The sequence below is a fragment of the Chlorocebus sabaeus genome, chromosome 12 (genome assembly GCF_047675955.1).
Source record: "Chlorocebus sabaeus isolate Y175 chromosome 12, mChlSab1.0.hap1, whole genome shotgun sequence".
Classification (NCBI taxonomy): Eukaryota; Metazoa; Chordata; class Mammalia; order Primates; family Cercopithecidae; genus Chlorocebus; species Chlorocebus sabaeus.
This window is the reverse complement of record NC_132915.1, coordinates 108,518,887-108,535,470: the sequence shown is the minus strand read 5'-3', so window position 1 is coordinate 108,535,470 and position 16,584 is coordinate 108,518,887. Positions and strand designations below refer to the sequence as shown.

At 48.3% G+C, this 16,584-nt stretch overlaps 1 protein-coding gene across 23 annotated transcripts in view; it reads left to right on the top strand.

The window, feature by feature from the left end:
* Nucleotides 1-15,940: 15,940 nt before the first annotated feature.
* The window catches only part of TSC1 (TSC complex subunit 1), a 53,610-nt gene continuing 52,966 nt past the window's right edge, over nt 15,941-16,584 (top strand). For 9 of the 23 annotated variants that reach the window (XM_073022059.1, XM_008005843.3, XM_073022053.1 and 6 more), the window contains exon 1: nt 15,941-16,042. The gene's annotated coding sequence lies outside the window, so the exon portion shown is untranslated. The remainder of the gene's footprint in view (nt 16,043-16,584) is intronic. The other 14 variants (XM_073022060.1, XM_073022057.1, XM_073022054.1 and 11 more) reach the window with 5 other exon arrangements.

Below are 16,584 nucleotides of genomic sequence, written 5' to 3'. Positions count from 1 at the left end.
ATCCCAGCACTTTGGGAGGCCAAGGCGGGTGGATCATGAGGTCAAGAGATCGAGACCATCCTGGCCAACATAGTGAGACCCCATCTCTACCAAAAATAAAAAAAAATAGCTGGGCATGGTGCATGCCATGTGTCCCAGCTACTCAGGAGGCTGAGGCAGAAGAATCACTTGAACCCAGGAGGAGGAGGTGCAGTGAGCCGAGATTGCACCACTGCACTCCAGCTCAGGCAACAGAGGGAGATTCCGTCTCAAAAAAAAAAAAAAAAAAAAAAAATTGGCCAGATGTGGTTGCTCACACCTGTAATCCCAGCACTTCTGTGAGGCCAAGGTAGGAGGATCACTTGAGCCCAGGGTTTGAGACTGCCCTGAGCAACATAGCAAAATCCTGTTTTTTTTCTTTTTTTCTTGAGACAGAGTCTTGCTCTGTTATCCAGGCTGGAGTGCAGTGGCATGATCTCAGCTCACTGCAACTTCTGCTTCCTGGGTTCAAGCGATTCTCCTGCCTCAACCTCCCAAGTAGCCAGGATTACAGTCATGCACTACCACACCTGGCTAATTTTTGTATTTTTAGTAGAGATGGGGTTTTACCATATTGGTCAGGCTGGTCTCCAACTCCTGACCTCAAGCAACCTACCCACCTCAGCCTTCCAAAGTGCTGGGATTACAGGAGTGAGCCACTGCACCCTGCCGGCAAAACCCTGTTTCTACAAAAAATGCAAATATTATCTGGGTGTGGTGGTGCACGTTCCTGTAGTCCCAGCTACCCAGGAGGCTGAGGTGGGAGGACTGCTTGAGCCCTGGGAGGTGGAGGTTGCAGTGGGCTGAGATCGCGCCACTGCATTCTAGCCTTGGCGACAGACGAGCACACACACAAAAAATTGATTCTTTAAAGTAAAAATAATAACAATATTTTTATAATATAAACCCCTACCTAGGGTTTTATAACCTATGTAGAAGTAAAATTTATGACAACAATAGCACAAAGAACAGGGGGCAGGAAATAGAAGTGTATAGTTTATTTTATTTATTTATTTATTTTTAAGACGGAGTCTCACTCTGTCGCCCAGGCTGGAGTACAGTGGCGCGATCTTGGCTCACTGCAACCTCCGCCTCCCGGGTTCAAGTGTCAGCCTCCCAAGCAGCTGGGACTACAGGCAAGTGCCACCATACCCAGCTATGTTTTTATATTTTTAGTAGAGACAGGGTTTCACCGTGTTAGCCAGGATGGTCTCAATCTCCTGACCTCGTGATCTGCCTACCTCGGCCTCCCAAAGTGCTGGGATTACAGGCATGAGCCACCGTGCCGGGCCTATTTTAGTTTTGAGATGGGATCTCACTCTGTTACCCAGGCTGGAGTACAGTGGGCCATGGTGTCTCACTGCAACCTCCGCCTCCTGGGCTCAAGCAATCCTCCTGTCTTAGCCTCTCAAGTAGTTGGGACTACAGGTACTCGTCACCATGCCCAGCTAATTTTTGTGTTTTCAGTAGACACACTGTTTTGCCATGTTGCCCCAGGCTGGTCTCGAACTCCTGGATTCAAGTAATCCACCTGCCTCGACCTCCCAAAGTGCTGGGATTACAGGCATGGAGCCACCATGCCTGGCCAGAAGTATATTGTTATAAGGTTCTTAAATTATATCTGAAATGGTATAGTAGCCACTGAATACAGACGGTGATAAGTTAAAGAGTCACATTTTAAATCCTTGGCCGGGCGCGGTGGCTCAAGCCTGTAATCCCAGCACTTTGGGAGGCCGAGATGGGCGGATCACGAGGTCAGGAGATCGAGACCATCCTGGCTAACACGGTGAAACCCCGTCTCTACTAAAAAATACAAAAAACTAGCCGGGCGTGGTGGCGGCGCCTGTAGTCCCAGCTACTCGGGAGGCTGAGGCAGGAGAATGGCGTAAACCCGGGAGGCGGAGCTTGCAGTGAGCTGAGATCCGGCCACTGCACTCCAGCCTGGGCGACAGAGCCAGACTCCGTCTCAAAAAAAAAAAAACAAAAAAAACAAACAAAAAAATAAATCCTAGAGCAATCACTAAAAGCATAAAACGAAGAGGCACAGCAAAGAAGCCAATAGTGGTGGTAAAATGGAATTCTAAAAAATGCTAAATTAATCCAAAAGGAGCTGAAAAAGACAAAAGAAAGGAACAAAGAACAGATGGAAAAATAGAAAGCAAATATCAAGAAGGTAAACTGAAGCCCAACTACGCTGATAATTATATTAAATGTAAATGGTCTATATGTTCCAATTAAAAGAACCATAAGCGCATAAAATAAATGCAAAAATCCTTAATAAAACATGAATTAACCAAATCAACAAGTATTTTTTAAAATACAGCATGATCAAGTTGTGCTTGTCTAGGAGTGCAAGGATAAATCACCATCAAACAAATGTATCTGTGTACTTCACCACATTGATAGGCTAAAATAAAGATATTTCTGACTATTCAATGAATGCAGAAAAAGCACTGGATAAGGCCCACATCTATTCTTTAATTTGGTAAAAGACATAGACAAAAGTCTTAAAGCAAACATTATACCTACTGTAGAACATTTATATGCATTTCCTTGAAGATTGGGAATAATGATAGATGCCTAATATCACCACTACTGGTTGACATAGTACTGGAGGTCCCAGCCAACACTATAAAAAGGGAAAGAGAAATGAGGAGAGTTATAATTTAAAAAGAAGAGACAGGCCGAGTGTGATGGCTCATGACTGTAATCCCAGCACTTTGGGAGACCATGGCGGGAATTTCACTTGACTCCAGGAGTTCAAGACCAGCCTGGGCAACATAGGGAGACTTCACCTCTACAAAAAAAATTTAAAAATTAACCAGGCATGTCTGTAGTCTCAGCTACCCGGGAGGTTGAGGTGGGAGGATCACTTGAGCCTGGGAATTTGAGGCTGCAGTGAGCCATGATCATGCCACTATACTCCAGCCTGGACAACAGAGCAAGAGTTCATCTCAAAAAAAAAAAAAAAAAAAAAAAAGGAGAGATAAAACTGTTTTATTTTCAGGTGATGTGATAATATACCTAGAAAACTCAACATAAATAAAAATAAAATGACAAACTAGTAAAATTAGAGAGTTCGACTAAGTGCAAGACATAAGATCAACCTACAAAAATCAACAGAATTTCTCTACTTCAATAACAACCAAGTTGAAAATTAAAAAAAAAACACCACAAAATAATATTAAAAACTATAAAATACCTAACAATAAATCAATAATACACTACAGGTCAGGCATGGTGGCTCACACCTGTGTTCCCAGCACTTCGGGGGGTTGAGGTGGGAGATTTGCTTGAACCCAGGAGTTCAAGACCAGCCTGGGCAACATGATGAGAGCCCACCTCTACAAAAAATAAAAAAAATGATCCCAGTGTGGTGGTGTGTGCCTGTAGTCCCAGCTACTCGGGAGGCTCAGGCAGGAGGATGGCTTGAACCTAGGCATTCCAGGTTGCAGTGAGTTATGATCAGGCCACCGCACTCTAGTCTGGACTGGAGTGAGACACTGTCTCGAAAATACATAATAGAATAATACTAAAGTAGACTTTTGGGAAGGACATTTTAAAACTCGAATAAATGTCCCACACAGAGGAGGAGCTGGACAGAGCAGAGAGAGCCTTCAGCTATGATATGGATCTGAAACCTGTGAGGAAAGGGGGATTGCGTGTGACTAAGGGTTGAAAGCGGCATTGCTAAACAGAATCTCAAAAACCCAAAGTGCAAGTCAAAAAGAAAAATAAGTGAATTTTGGCCGGGCACAGTGGCTCAAGCCTGTAATCCCAGCACTTTGGGAGGCCGAGGCGGGCGGATCACGAGGTCAGGAGATCGAGACTATCCTGGCTAACACAGTGAAAGCCCGTCTCTACTAAAAAATACAAAAAACTAGCTGGGCGAGGTGGCGGGCACCTGTAGTCCCAGCTACTTGGGAGGCTGAGGCAGGAGAATGGCATAGACCCGGGAAGCGGAGCTTGCAGTGAGCTGAGATGCGGCCACTGCACTCCAGCCTGGGCGACAGAGTGAGACTCCGTCTCCAAAAAAAAAAAAAAAAAAAAAGGAGTGATTTTGATAACATCAAAATTAATGACTCTTTTCCAATGAGCTACAATATAGATAGTTAATAGGGAGATAATAGACTGGGAGAAGAGTCTCCGACTGCTTTGCAGTTCCAAGAGAGGTTTGATCAGGTTGATGAAGAGTTCTCAGGCCCATGTCCTCCACTGTCAGAGTCCCACACCTCCTCAGAGCTATCCTGCATTAGGGCCCCTGCTGTGCCTAGTCACGGGCTGGGAGTGGCTCACGAGATGTGTGGCTTCATTGCAAATGGGGTATAGATCTAGAGTGGCGGCAGCTGGGCCTTCAACAATTAGCAGAAAAACTGAGTGGCACATTTTTCATGGCCTCTGTAGAGGCCTAAAAGTGAAATGTGAAACATAAATATATTTTTTATGTTTTAATATATTTTAATATATATTTTATGTTCAAATATATTTTTTATGTAACAATATAAATATGAAACATACAAATGGCCCCGCAGGGTGGCTCACACCTGTAATCCCAGCACTTTGGGAGGTCCAGGCAAGAGGATCGCTTGAGCCCAGAAGTTCAAGACCGGCCTGGGCAACAAAGTGAGACCCTATTTCTAATAAAATAAAATAAAATAACTAGCTGGGTGTGGTGCCACACTCCTGGGGTCTCAGCTACACGGGAGGCTAAGGCAGAAGGATGGTCTGAGCCCCAGAGGTCAAGGCTGCAGTGAGTCATGTTTGCACCACTGCACTCAATCCTGGGTGACAGAGTAAGACCCTATCTCAAAAACAAACAAACAAACAAACAACAAAAAAAACCACATACAAACAGAGAAAGCTTAAGCATTTCTTTTGTGTGTGATTAAGGGTTGGAAAAGGCATTGTTAAACAAAATCTCAAAAACCCAAAGAGTAAGTCAAAAAGAAAAAGAAGTGAGTTTGATAACACTCAAGTTAATGACCTTTTCCAATGGGGCATAATATAGATAGTTAATAGGTAGATAACAGATTGTGAGAAGACACTTGAAATAGCTATAACCAGTTGGGCGTGGTGGCTCACGCCTGTAATCCCAGCGCTTTGGGAGGCCAAGGCAGGCAGATCATGAGGTCAGGAGTTCAAGACCAGCCTGGCCAACATAGTGAAATCCCGTCTCTACTGAAAATACGAAAATTAGCCAGGCATGGTGGTAGGCGTCTGTAGTCCCAGCTACTCAGGAGGCTGAGGCAGGAGAATCGCTTGAACCCAGGAGGCAGAGGTTGCAGTGAGCTGAGATTGTGCCACTGCACTTCAGCCTAGGCGACAGAGCAAAACTCCGTCTCAAAAAAAAGAAAAAAGAAAAAGAAATATCTATAACCAATGAGGGACACATGTATAGAAAACATAGGGCACTTCAGCAAATCAAGAAAAAGATAGTAATTGTACTGGGAAAATGGTCAAAAGATAAGAGCCAGCAATCTACAGAGAAAGTAACCCACAGACTCATAACAAGGATATAAAAATGCTCCATCTCATTATGTCAAAGAGAGGCCAATTAAAAAAGAACATGTCCCTTTAGCCCGTTATACTGAAAAAATTAAAGAGCTAGTCAACACCAAGTGTGGACAGGGATATGGACACTTTTGTGGGGTTCTAGTGAAAGTGTAGGCTGGGGCAGGCGTCCTGGAGAATAATTTGATGGTGTATCTTAAAAGTAAGTCTAGGCCGGGTGCGGTGGCTCAAGCCTGTAATCCCAGCACTTTGGGAGGCTGAGACGGGCGGATCACGAGGTCAGGAGATCAAGACCATCCTGGCTAACATGGTGAAACCCCGTCTCTACTAAAAAATACAAAAATCTAGCTGGGCGAGGTGGTGGGCGCCTGTAGTCCCAGCTACTCGGGAGGCTGAGGCAGGAGAATGGCGTAAACCTGGGAGGCGGAGCTTGCAGTGAGCTGAGATCCAGCCACGGCACTCCAGCCTGGGCGACAGAGCGAGACTCTGTCTCCAAAAAAAAAAAAAAAAAAAAAAGTAAGTCTAGGCTGGGTGCAGTGGCTCACACCTGTAATCCCAGCACTTTGGGAGGCCAAGGCGGGCAGATCACCTGAGGTGAGTAGTTTGAGACCAACCTGGCCAACGTGGTGAAACCCGTCTCTACTTAAAATACAAAAAATTAGCTGGGCGTGGTGGTATGCACCTGTAATCCCAGCTACTAGGGAGGCTGAGGCAGGAGAGTTGCTTGAACCCAGGAGGCGGAGGTTGCAGTGAGCTGAGATGGCACCATTGCACTCCAGTCTGGGGGAGAAGGGCAAGACTTCATCTCAAAAAAAAAAAAAAAAAAAAAAGTCTGAAAAACCAAACACCACATGTTCTCAATTATAAGTGGGAGCTGAACAATGAGAACACATGGACACAGGGAGGGGAACAACACACACTGGGGCCTGTCGGTGGGGGCAGGGAGAGGACGAGCATCAGGAAAAGCTAATGCACACTGGGCTTAATACCTAGGTGACGGGTTGATAGGTGCAGCAAGCCATCATGGCACACGTTTACCTATGTAACAAACCTGCACATCCTGCACATGTACCCCGGAACTTAAAAAAAAAAGTAAGTCTACAGTCTGAGCAGCATGGCAAGACCCGCCTCTACAAAAAAAAAAAAACAAAAAAAACTTCCAGGCATTGTGGCATAAGCCTGCGATCCTGTTACCTGGGGGGTTAGAGGAGAGAATCCCTTGAGACCAGGAGGTAGAGGCTGTAAGCCGTGTTTGAGTCACTGTACTCCAGCCTGGGCAACAGAGCAAGACCTGTCTGTAAAAGAAAAAAAAAAAAAGTAAGTCCATGCACCCTATGACCCATCAGTTTTCCTCCCAGTTGTGTATCCCAAATAAATTCTGAGCTGGATCCACAAGGGAACAGTACAGTGCATGGTGTATAGCGCATAGTGTATAGTGCATAGTGTATAGTGCATAGTGTATGGTGCGTAGTGTGTAGTGTGTAGTGCATAGCACATAGTGCATAGTGCATAGTGTATAGTGCATAGTGATAGTGCATAGTGTATGGTGCGTAGTGTGTAGTGCGTAGCGCATAGTGCATAGTGCATAGTGTATAGTGCATAGTGTATAGTGTGTAGTGCGTAGTGCATAGTGCATAGCGTATAGTGCATAGTGTAGTGCGTAGTGCATAGCGTATATAGTGTGTAGTGCGTAGTGTATACTGTATAGTGTGTAGTGCATAGTGTATAGTGTGTAGCGCGTACTGTATAGTGTATAGTGCATAGTGTATAGTGTATAGTGTGTAGTGCATAGTGTAGTGCATAATGCATAGTGCAGTGTATAGTGCATAGTGCATAGGGTATAGTGCATAGTGTATAGTGTATAGTGCAGAGTGCATGGTGCAGAGTATAGTGCATAGTGCATAGGGTATAGTGCATAGTGTATAGTGTACAGTGTACAATGTATAGTGCATAGTGTATATAGTGCATAGTGTATAGTGCATAGTGCACAGTGCATAGTGCATAGTGCAGTGTATAGTGCATAGTGCATAGAGTATAGTGCATAGTGTATAGTGTACAGTGTACAATGTATAGTGAATAGTGTATAGTGTATAGTGCATAGTGCACAGTGCATAGTGTATAGTGCATAGTGTCGAGTGTGTAGTGCATAGTGCATAGTGCAGTGTATAGTGCATAGTGCATAGGGTATAGTGCATAGTGCATAGGGTATAGTGCATAGTGTATAGTGTACAGTGTACAATGTATAGTGTATAGTGCATAGTGTATAGTGCATAGTGCACAGTGCATAGTGTATAGTGCATAGTGCATAGTGCAGTGTGTAGTGCATAGGGTATAGTGCATAGTGTATAGTGTATAGTGTACAACGTATAGTGCATAGTGTATAGTGCAGTGTGTAGTGCATAGTGCATAGTGTATAGTGCAGAGTGCATAATGTATAGTGCATAGTGCACAGTGTACAATGTATAGTGCATAGTGTATAGAGTATATTGTATAGTGCATAGTGCACAGTGTATAGTGCATAGTGTACAGTGTACAATGTATAGTGCATAGTGCACAGTGTATAGTGCATAGTGTACAGTGTACAATGTATAGTGCATAGTGTATAGTTTATAGTGTGCAGTGTACAGTGCATATAGTGTATAGTGTACAGTGATGTTTATCACAATGTTACTTCTGGTGCTACTGCAGATGTCAATCCCTGAGAGAGTGGAAAGTAGATTAGGGTAGGTTCACATTACAGAATAATTCTCAGTAGCTAGATGGAGCTTCATAACGATGCTGAATGGGGGGGAAAGTAAGAAACAGATTGCCACCTATAACATAATTCCACTTACATAAATTAAAAATACACACACATACATTTTGCAAGGAAACATACAGACCAAAGGATACACGTGATATGTGTGGCAATGGTTGCTTATGTGCAAGGAGGAAACTGGATGTGGGGAACGAAGATAAAAGGGAACAAACAGGGCCGGGTGTGGTGGCTCACACCTGTAATCCCAGCATTTTGGGAGGCCGAGGTGGGGGGATCACTTGAGGTCAGGAGGTCGAGACCAGCCTGGCCAACATGGTGAAACTCGCCTCTACTGAAAATACAAAAACTAGCCAGGTGTGGTGGCTTGTGCCTGCAATCCCAGCTACTCAGGAGGCTGAGGCAGGAGAATTGCTTGAAGCTGGGAGGCAGAGGTTGCAGTGAGCTGAGATTGTGCCACTGCACTCCAGCTTGGGCGACAGAGCAAGACTCCATCTCAAGAAAAAAATAAAAATTAAAAATTAAAAAAGGGGAACAAACAAATGCAAGTATAAAAATTAGAGAGGGCCCCTGCACAAACCATGGATAGTAATGTGACTAACTCAGCCCTTGGGACCTGTTGTGGGCTGAATTTATTCCCCCAAACATTGAGATGTTGATGTCCTAACTTGCAGTTCCTCAGAATGTGACTACGTATAAGGTCGCTGCAGATGTAATTAGTTAAAATGAGGTCATGCTGGAATAGGGTGTGCTCCCAACGCAACGTTACTGGTGTAGTTATAATGCAGGGAAATTTTGGACACAGAGACAAGTTCACAGGGAGAATGTCGTGTGAACATGAAGGCAGAGAACAGTGTGATGCATCTCAAGCCAAGGAATGAACCAGGAGGAGGGGTTGAGCCTCAGGATGGCCAGCCAAACTCCAGAAGCTGGGGAAGAGGCAGGGACCAGATCTCCTCAAAGCCTTCAGAAGGAACCAACCCTGCTGACACCTTGATCTTGGACTTCTAGCCTCTAGAACTGTGAGACAATAAATTTTACTCCAATTGTTGGAATAACAGCAAACCAAGATGGCGGCCAGCCCTGCGGGCGCTTGAGCTACCATGGACACCGAGCCATGCAGCAAGAGTAGCTCTTCCCCCTGACGCTGCTCCCACTTAGCCTTAGTCTTAGCCTAAGTCTTGAAAGATTTATTCTAAGCTTTTTTTTTTTTTTTTCCTTGAGACAGGGTCTCACTCTGTTGCCCAGACTGGAGTGCAGTGACAGGATCATGGCTCACTGCAGCTTCCAACTCCTGAGCTCAAGTGATCCTCCTGCCTCAGACACCCAAATTGCTGGAACTACAGGTGTGAACCACTATGCCTGGCTAATTTAAAAAATTTTTTTTGTAGGGATGGGGTCTCATTGTGATGCTCAGGCTGGTCTTGAACTCCTGGTTTCCAGGGGGTCACCTGCCTCGGCCTCTCAAAGTGTTGGGATTGGCTGGGTGTGGTGGCTCACACCTGTAATCCCAACACTTTGGGAGGCCAAGGCGGGCGGATCACGAGGTCAGGAGATCGAGACCATCCTGGCTAACACAGTGAAACAGTGAAACCCCGTTTCTACTAAAAATACAAAAAAAAAAAAAGTAGCCAGGCGTGGCGGTGGGCGCCTGTAGTCCCAGCTACTCAGGAGATTGTGGCAGAAGAATGGCATGAACCCGGAAGGCAGAGCTTTCAGTGAGCTGAGATCGGGCCACTGCACCCCAGCCTGGGCGACAGAGTGAGACTCCGTCTCAAAAACAAAAGCAAAAACAAACAAAAAACTGCTGGGATTACCGGTGTGAGCCACCAAGCCTGGCCTGTTCCTGTCTTTTGACCTTGAAGTAGAGGTTTCAAGGGCCCTCTTATCCATCCTACCTCCTGGGGGTAGCAGAGTTCTTAAAAACTTGGGAGACAGGCCCATAAACACAACCTGAGTAAGCAGGCGGTGTGGTGGAAGGAACGGAGGTGTGCATTTGGTAGGGGCAGTGGGCTCAGGGCATGGGCCTTTAATGCCATCCTGGGGGTCCCAAGAAGACTTCCTGGTGGGGATCACATTGGAGTTGAGTCTTGGAGGAAGAACAGGTATGATCTGGGTGACAAAGAAAGGAAAGCATTCTTGGCTGGAGGTGGCATCTGGGTGACGAAGAAAGGAAAGCATTCTTGGCCACCTCCAGCCTCCATGGTGGTGTTGGTTGTCAGGAACGGAAGCAAACATCTTCTAGCTCAGGTAAAAGTGGAATTTGTGTGTGTGTTATTTTTACTTTTTAGAGGAAGGATCTTACTCTGTCACTCAGGCTGGAGTGCAGTGGCACAATTGTGGCTCACTGCAGGTTCAATGTTCTGGGGTCAAGTGATCCTCCTGCCTCAGCCACTCAAGTAGCTGGTACTTCGGTTGCATGCCACCGTGTCTGGCTAATTTTCATTTTTTGTAGAGATACAGTCTTGCTATGTTGCCCAGGCTTCTCTCGAACTCCTGGCCCCAAGCAATCCTCCTGCCTCAGCCTCCCAAAGTGTGGGAATTACAGGCGTGAAAAAGTGGAATTTATTGAAAAGATACAGGGGCATCTTCCAGACCCAAGCAGGCCTCCTGGGCAATGGGTTAGTCCTGCAGATCTCCTTCCTCTCTGTTGCCACAGCTGCTCCTTGCCGGTCTGGGCATGCCGGCTTCCTCAGCAAGGCTCCTAGTAACTCTTCCTGCTTAACCTCTGCTGTCCAGAGTGCTGCTGACGGCCACAGCTGGGTCCAACTCCATATTATCCCCCACGGACCAGCACAGTCCCATCTTATTGCACAACCCCCAAAGGCACCTGTTTGAGGTGTTTACTAAGTGATCTGCCTCTCCTGGAGTACAGCAGTTTGAATGATCCCCCTGCAGCTGTGTAAAGTTACAATCCTCCACCAACACAATGCATCTCAGTCTTGGGGTCTCTCAGTTCAAATTCTCAAGAAGGAGAATCTGGCTGGTTCAGTGTGAGGAAGGTTTTCAGCCCTGATCCAGGTCCAATCAGGGTGTGTGTGTGTGTGTGTGCGTATCTGTGGGTTTGGCTTGATTCACAGTGAGTAGCCCGGGCTGAAGGCAGATTCTCTAAGAAGGGGCTGTAGCAGTTGGGATCCTGGCGGGAAACAGTAGCACCCTCCAAGGGATAATTAAAAAGACAGGTGTGAGCAGCTTCAGAGAAAAAACAGGTGCTGAAGCACCTAAGGACTAGTGAGCTGTGGGGGATCCGTGATCACCTCTGAGTGTGAAGAGTGAGTGAGGGGAACCATTACTAACAGCAAGGGTGAGACAGGCCACGCAGCAGGAGCTGTGCATCACGGCCAGGCCAGGCCAGGTGGGAAGGTTCTTCCTCGCTCACCTGACCCTGCCGCACTTTGGTGAAATCTGAGAGGAGGGAGAGGACATGCTTAGCAGGTGTGGCTTAGAGGGGAGTCCAGACAGAGAAGGGCAAATGGAGAATGACCAGCACAGGCTGCAGAGGCCATCTGGTGCGGAAGGAGAGGAGACGGCCTGAGCCAACGAAGGGCGGTGTGAAGCCTCTGGGCGTTCCTTGGTACTGGAGGACATGGTGCTAGACAGCAAGGGGAAACTGATGCACTAGAGAGGCCAGGGCCGCAGAGCGCCTTGGGGACTACCAGCAGAAGCTCAGACCCCATCCTGTAGGGGATGCCCACTAATAGCAGGGCACCTGGCCAGGAGGCTGCCGCACAGACAGCTGAAAGCTAAAGCCAAAAAGCAATTCAAGTGGATGAACTTCGGGCACAGAGTGGGAAATATTTTTGACTGGTGGTGTCCTTCCAAAGGCCTCTGAATCCCACTACATTCAGAAGGCCTTTTGTTTATGAGGGACAGAAATCCAATGAAACTAGCATTGGCCAAAATAGTTATGGCTTCAGGGAACTTGGAAGGCCAGGGCAAAGCTGGTTTCAGGGACTCTGGAAATGCAGAAGATAGCAGTGTGAATTTCTCTTTCCATCTCTGTTTCTGTCTCTTTCACTCTTTAACTCGACTTGTCACACACCTTGCTGTAGGACAGGGGAAGGGAGAGGCCACAGCTTCCTCATCGCAGTTTAGTGACCCCAAAGGAAAGAGAAAAATTGCTTTTTAAAAAAAGAACACCCATCTCTAAAGACCCAGAGGAGCACTCTAGTCCAGCTCAAGTCACAGGTCCACTCTAGACCAACCACGTCCGCTTATTAAAGCAAACGAAATATGGCAAATATGGCCTGAGAAGGACTCCGTACTTATATATTTGAGTCCTTGTGGACGAACGGTAACCCAGCTTAACAGGCACGCAAAATTGAAAACTTAACTTAGTTGTATGCACCTGTAACAATAGCTGAGTATTGGCCAATCCCAGCAGCCATGCTTCAACCACTCATAGACTGCTGAGTGTTCAAACTGTTCAAATAAGGCAAACGCCGAGCTGCAACCAATCTGTTTCTGTACCTCACTTTCGACTCCTGTACGTCACTTTTTGTTTTTTTGTTGTTGTTTGTTTTTTGGAGACCAAGTCTCACTTTGTTGCCCAGGGTGGAGTGCAGTGGCACAATTTCAGCTCACTACAACCTCTACTTCCCAGGTTCAAGTGATTCTCCTGCCTCAGCCTCCTAAGTATCTTGGATTGTAGGTGCCTGCCACCATGTCCAGCTAATTTTTGTATTTTTAGTAGAGACAGAGTTTCACCATGTTGGCCGGGCTGGTCTTGAACTCCTGACCTCAAGCCATCTACCTGTCTTGGCCTCCCAAAGTGCTGGGATTATAGAAGTGAGCTACTGCGCCAGGCCACTGTACTTTGTCTATAAATTTGTTCTGACCCCTGGAGTCTCTCTGAATCTGCTGTGATTCTGGAGGCCGCCTGATTCATGAATTCTTTCTTTCTTTTTTCTTTGCTCAATTAAATTTCATCTCATTGAACTTAAGTTTTCTTTTAACAACCTCCATGATGGGCATCTCAGATTGGCCAGGCCTGGTCCACCTGCTGTGGCCTGGGGCTGGTACTGTGACTGTGAGGGCCATCAGCACTGAAAGAATCGAGGAAGGGCGGTTCACCTATTCAGAAGGCCAGGGGGAGATGTCACACAGCCAAATGCAGCAGATGTCCCCCACCACGTGCATCCCGTCAGCATGCCTGCCTACGCAGGGCTCAGCCCTTTCCTGCTCAGACAGGCCAGCCAGGAAGCCCCGTCACAGGGAGGCCCCAAGGTGCTGTGTGGAAGGTAGTGTTCTGAATAGTGTCTGTTAAGCAAACGACAAAAATCAACCCCAGAGAAGTAGAAAACATCTTGGTGGCCCAGCCTGGTAAGTGGCGGGAGATGGTGGTAGAGCTGTCTTTGCCTGTCATCTTCGGCCTCTTCTCGCAAGCCACTGGTGGTCCATAATGAGCTAACAATGACCATGCTTCTTCCAGACAGTGTAGAAACAGTGACAATGCGGTTATGGCCTCCTGGAGAGCGAGCAGTTGATGAGCTCTGCGTATGGCTGCTCTCCTCCATGGCAGAACGCATTCCTGCAGGATGAGGTCATGGAACCAAGGAAGGTCAGGGTGTGGGGCACTTCCTGGGTCAGAGTTCCAGAGCAGCGCTGCTCCCCCTGCCCTCCTCCTTAGGTCTCCCATCACTGGTGGTCTCAGAAATCTCTGAAGACATGTGAATCCTTGCCCTGGTGTGAATGCAAAGGGAAGAGTTTGTTTTTGTGAAGTAGTTTGCAGATTCGTGGAACTGAGAGAACCCAGATCCTTCCCCATTTCCCTCGACCATTCCATCTCTGGACCCCATGCAGACTATGCTCGGGTGGTGACACAGAAGAATTTAGTGTTTGGTGGATTCGTTTCTGCAAGTGATGAACGCTGACAGCTGGCACTTAACAGTTATCAAAAATAACATTAACTGGAGTAGGCTGTGTGCCACTTAGAGCTTAATGTCTGAATTCACCCCAAATCCCCATAAGCTGGCATTATTATTAGCCCTATGTGGCAGGTGAGGAGACTAAGGCTCATCCAGTTAGTATGATGAAACCTACATTCCAACTCTGGTCTGTTTGAATCTAGAACTCTTAGCTTCCCCCCAGCGACTGTGTTAGAACAGAGGAAATAGCTCAATTTTCACCTCCCTCCTAAGCCTTCATGGCTCTAGACCTATGTTTATAAAGGTTGTTCACTGCTCAAGGGCCTAGGAGGGTTTGGAGCTGGTGGACAGGGGCCAAAATACAACCCAGGGGTGCCATTTTTCTAATTCTCACCAAGGCCCTATACTGACTAGCAGCGGCCCTACCCAGTACCATCCAGGGCCGGCTCCGAATTCTGACAACAGCCACGGTGCTGGCTACTGACACATCTGGCCCCCCTTAACTATGGCTGCCCTGCACTGTGACCCAATTGGTTCCCATGACAAAACCTGTTATTCCCATAACCCACCCAGCACCTTTTTGTCCCTAGGCTCTTGCTCCTTTGGTTCCCTCTGCCTGCAATGGCCTCTCCCCAGCCGCCTCGCCTGGTTCTATTAGGTTGGTGCAAAACTCATCGCGGTTTTAATGGCAAAAACCGTGATGACTTTTGCACCAACCTAATTTCATAAAACCTACCTTTCCTTTAAAACCCAGCCTGATGCCTGCTCCTTCAAAATGCCTTTCATATCCCGCAGTTCGACTTCATCTCGCTCTGCCTCCTCTCACAGAGCTTTTGTGTTCGTGCTGGAGGGAGCCCATCATACTCAGCCTCGTAATAACGGCCACCTATGTAGTGAGTGAGCGTTTACTAGGCGCAGGGCTCTGGGCTAAACGCTGTCCATACTTCATCTCCTTGATTCTTCACGTCACAGATGTCATTATGCCTGTTTCACAGAGGAAGAAACTGAGGCTTGGAGGACCTAAAGCCTTGTTTCAGCAGGAAACGCAATAAGGCCTTCTGATTTTCAAGCTGCCTCCTACTAGGGCTCGTTTTCCCTAGATGTCATGACTAGGTGTGAAGTGTGAGCTACCTGAAGGCAGACGCCAGGGCGGTCCCCCGCAATCCCGGAGGCGGGTTTCTGCAAATGTTCAGCCCAGGAAGGAGGGCTGCCCTGGCCCCCAGCTTTCCGCCCCTTCCTAGGTGAGCCGCAACTCCAAGGCTCCCAAGTAGGCCCTTCACCCACGCGGGCCCCAGCGGCTCCTTGGGAAACAGGATCGCTGCTCTATGGCCGCCCACAGAGAGACCCTCGGGGGTCGCCAGGCAAGCGAAGGGCAGAAACGACCTCGGGGGGGGCAAAGGGGAGGGCGCTCGAACCACACCCAGCCTCCTCCAGCTTGTTTACGCCTCTCCGCCGTGTCCCCCCGCCCGCCAGTCACGTGACCACCCGCCCCGCCCCTTGGGCTCTCGCTTGGCTCCTCCCGCCGCGCCGGCCCTTCTTTTTGCCTCCTTCGCGGAGTCACAAGATCTCTTAGCAGCATCCTTTCGGGATCCTTCCGCCTGGCCCCGCCCCCTTCCATTAAAACCCTCGTTGCTTTTTTTTTTTCTCGTCCAACCCGCATTGTGAGTTATGAGTGGGAGAGCCTTTTCCTTCCGGCGAGGCTGCGGAGCGCGGCCGTCTGTCCTTCCTTTCGAGAAGCAGGGGAGCTCTGGAGGGGGACTCTTTTTCGTGGCGGAGGCCGCCGACGGCCTTGGCCCTTTCACGACGGGGGAGGTGCTGTACGTCCAAGATGGCGGCGCCCTGTAGGCTGGAGGGACTGTGAGGTAAACAGCTGAGGGGGAGGAGACGGTGGGTGAGTATGGGGGTGTCTCCCCCTCCTTTTTATGGGGGCTTCCTGGGGCAGCCTCGGCACCATGACTCCAGTCGGGGAGGCTCGGAGGGGCTGGAGCAAGAGGCTCACTTGCTTGGTAGGGATCCCGGGAAAGGGGGGGGTCGGAGAGCTCTCCCCTCCCTCTTATTACGCGCTATCTCCGGCGGGCCCGGCCGGGACTGGCTGGTCCCTGGGGAGGAGAGGCGAGCCGGACCGGGCACTTCGCCCCTCCTTGGCGCCCGAGGGGACGGCTGCACCCCGGGCCTCGGTCCCTCGGGCAGGGGTGAGGTGGGCCCCTTCGTCAGCCCCTCACTTGGTGGGGTGACAGGTTCACGCTAGGTGCGGAGGGCACGGTAGAGACCCTTAGCGGGAGGGGAAGGGTCGCGAGGGTAGGGCTGGTCCTAGAACTTAAAGAGAGAGGTCGGGGTAGAGGGGCGTGGAGAATGAATGGAGGTTGCCTGTGGGGATCAAGGACTCGCCCGGACTCGGTGTCTCCGCTGAAATTTGCATGACTGTTGTGCCTC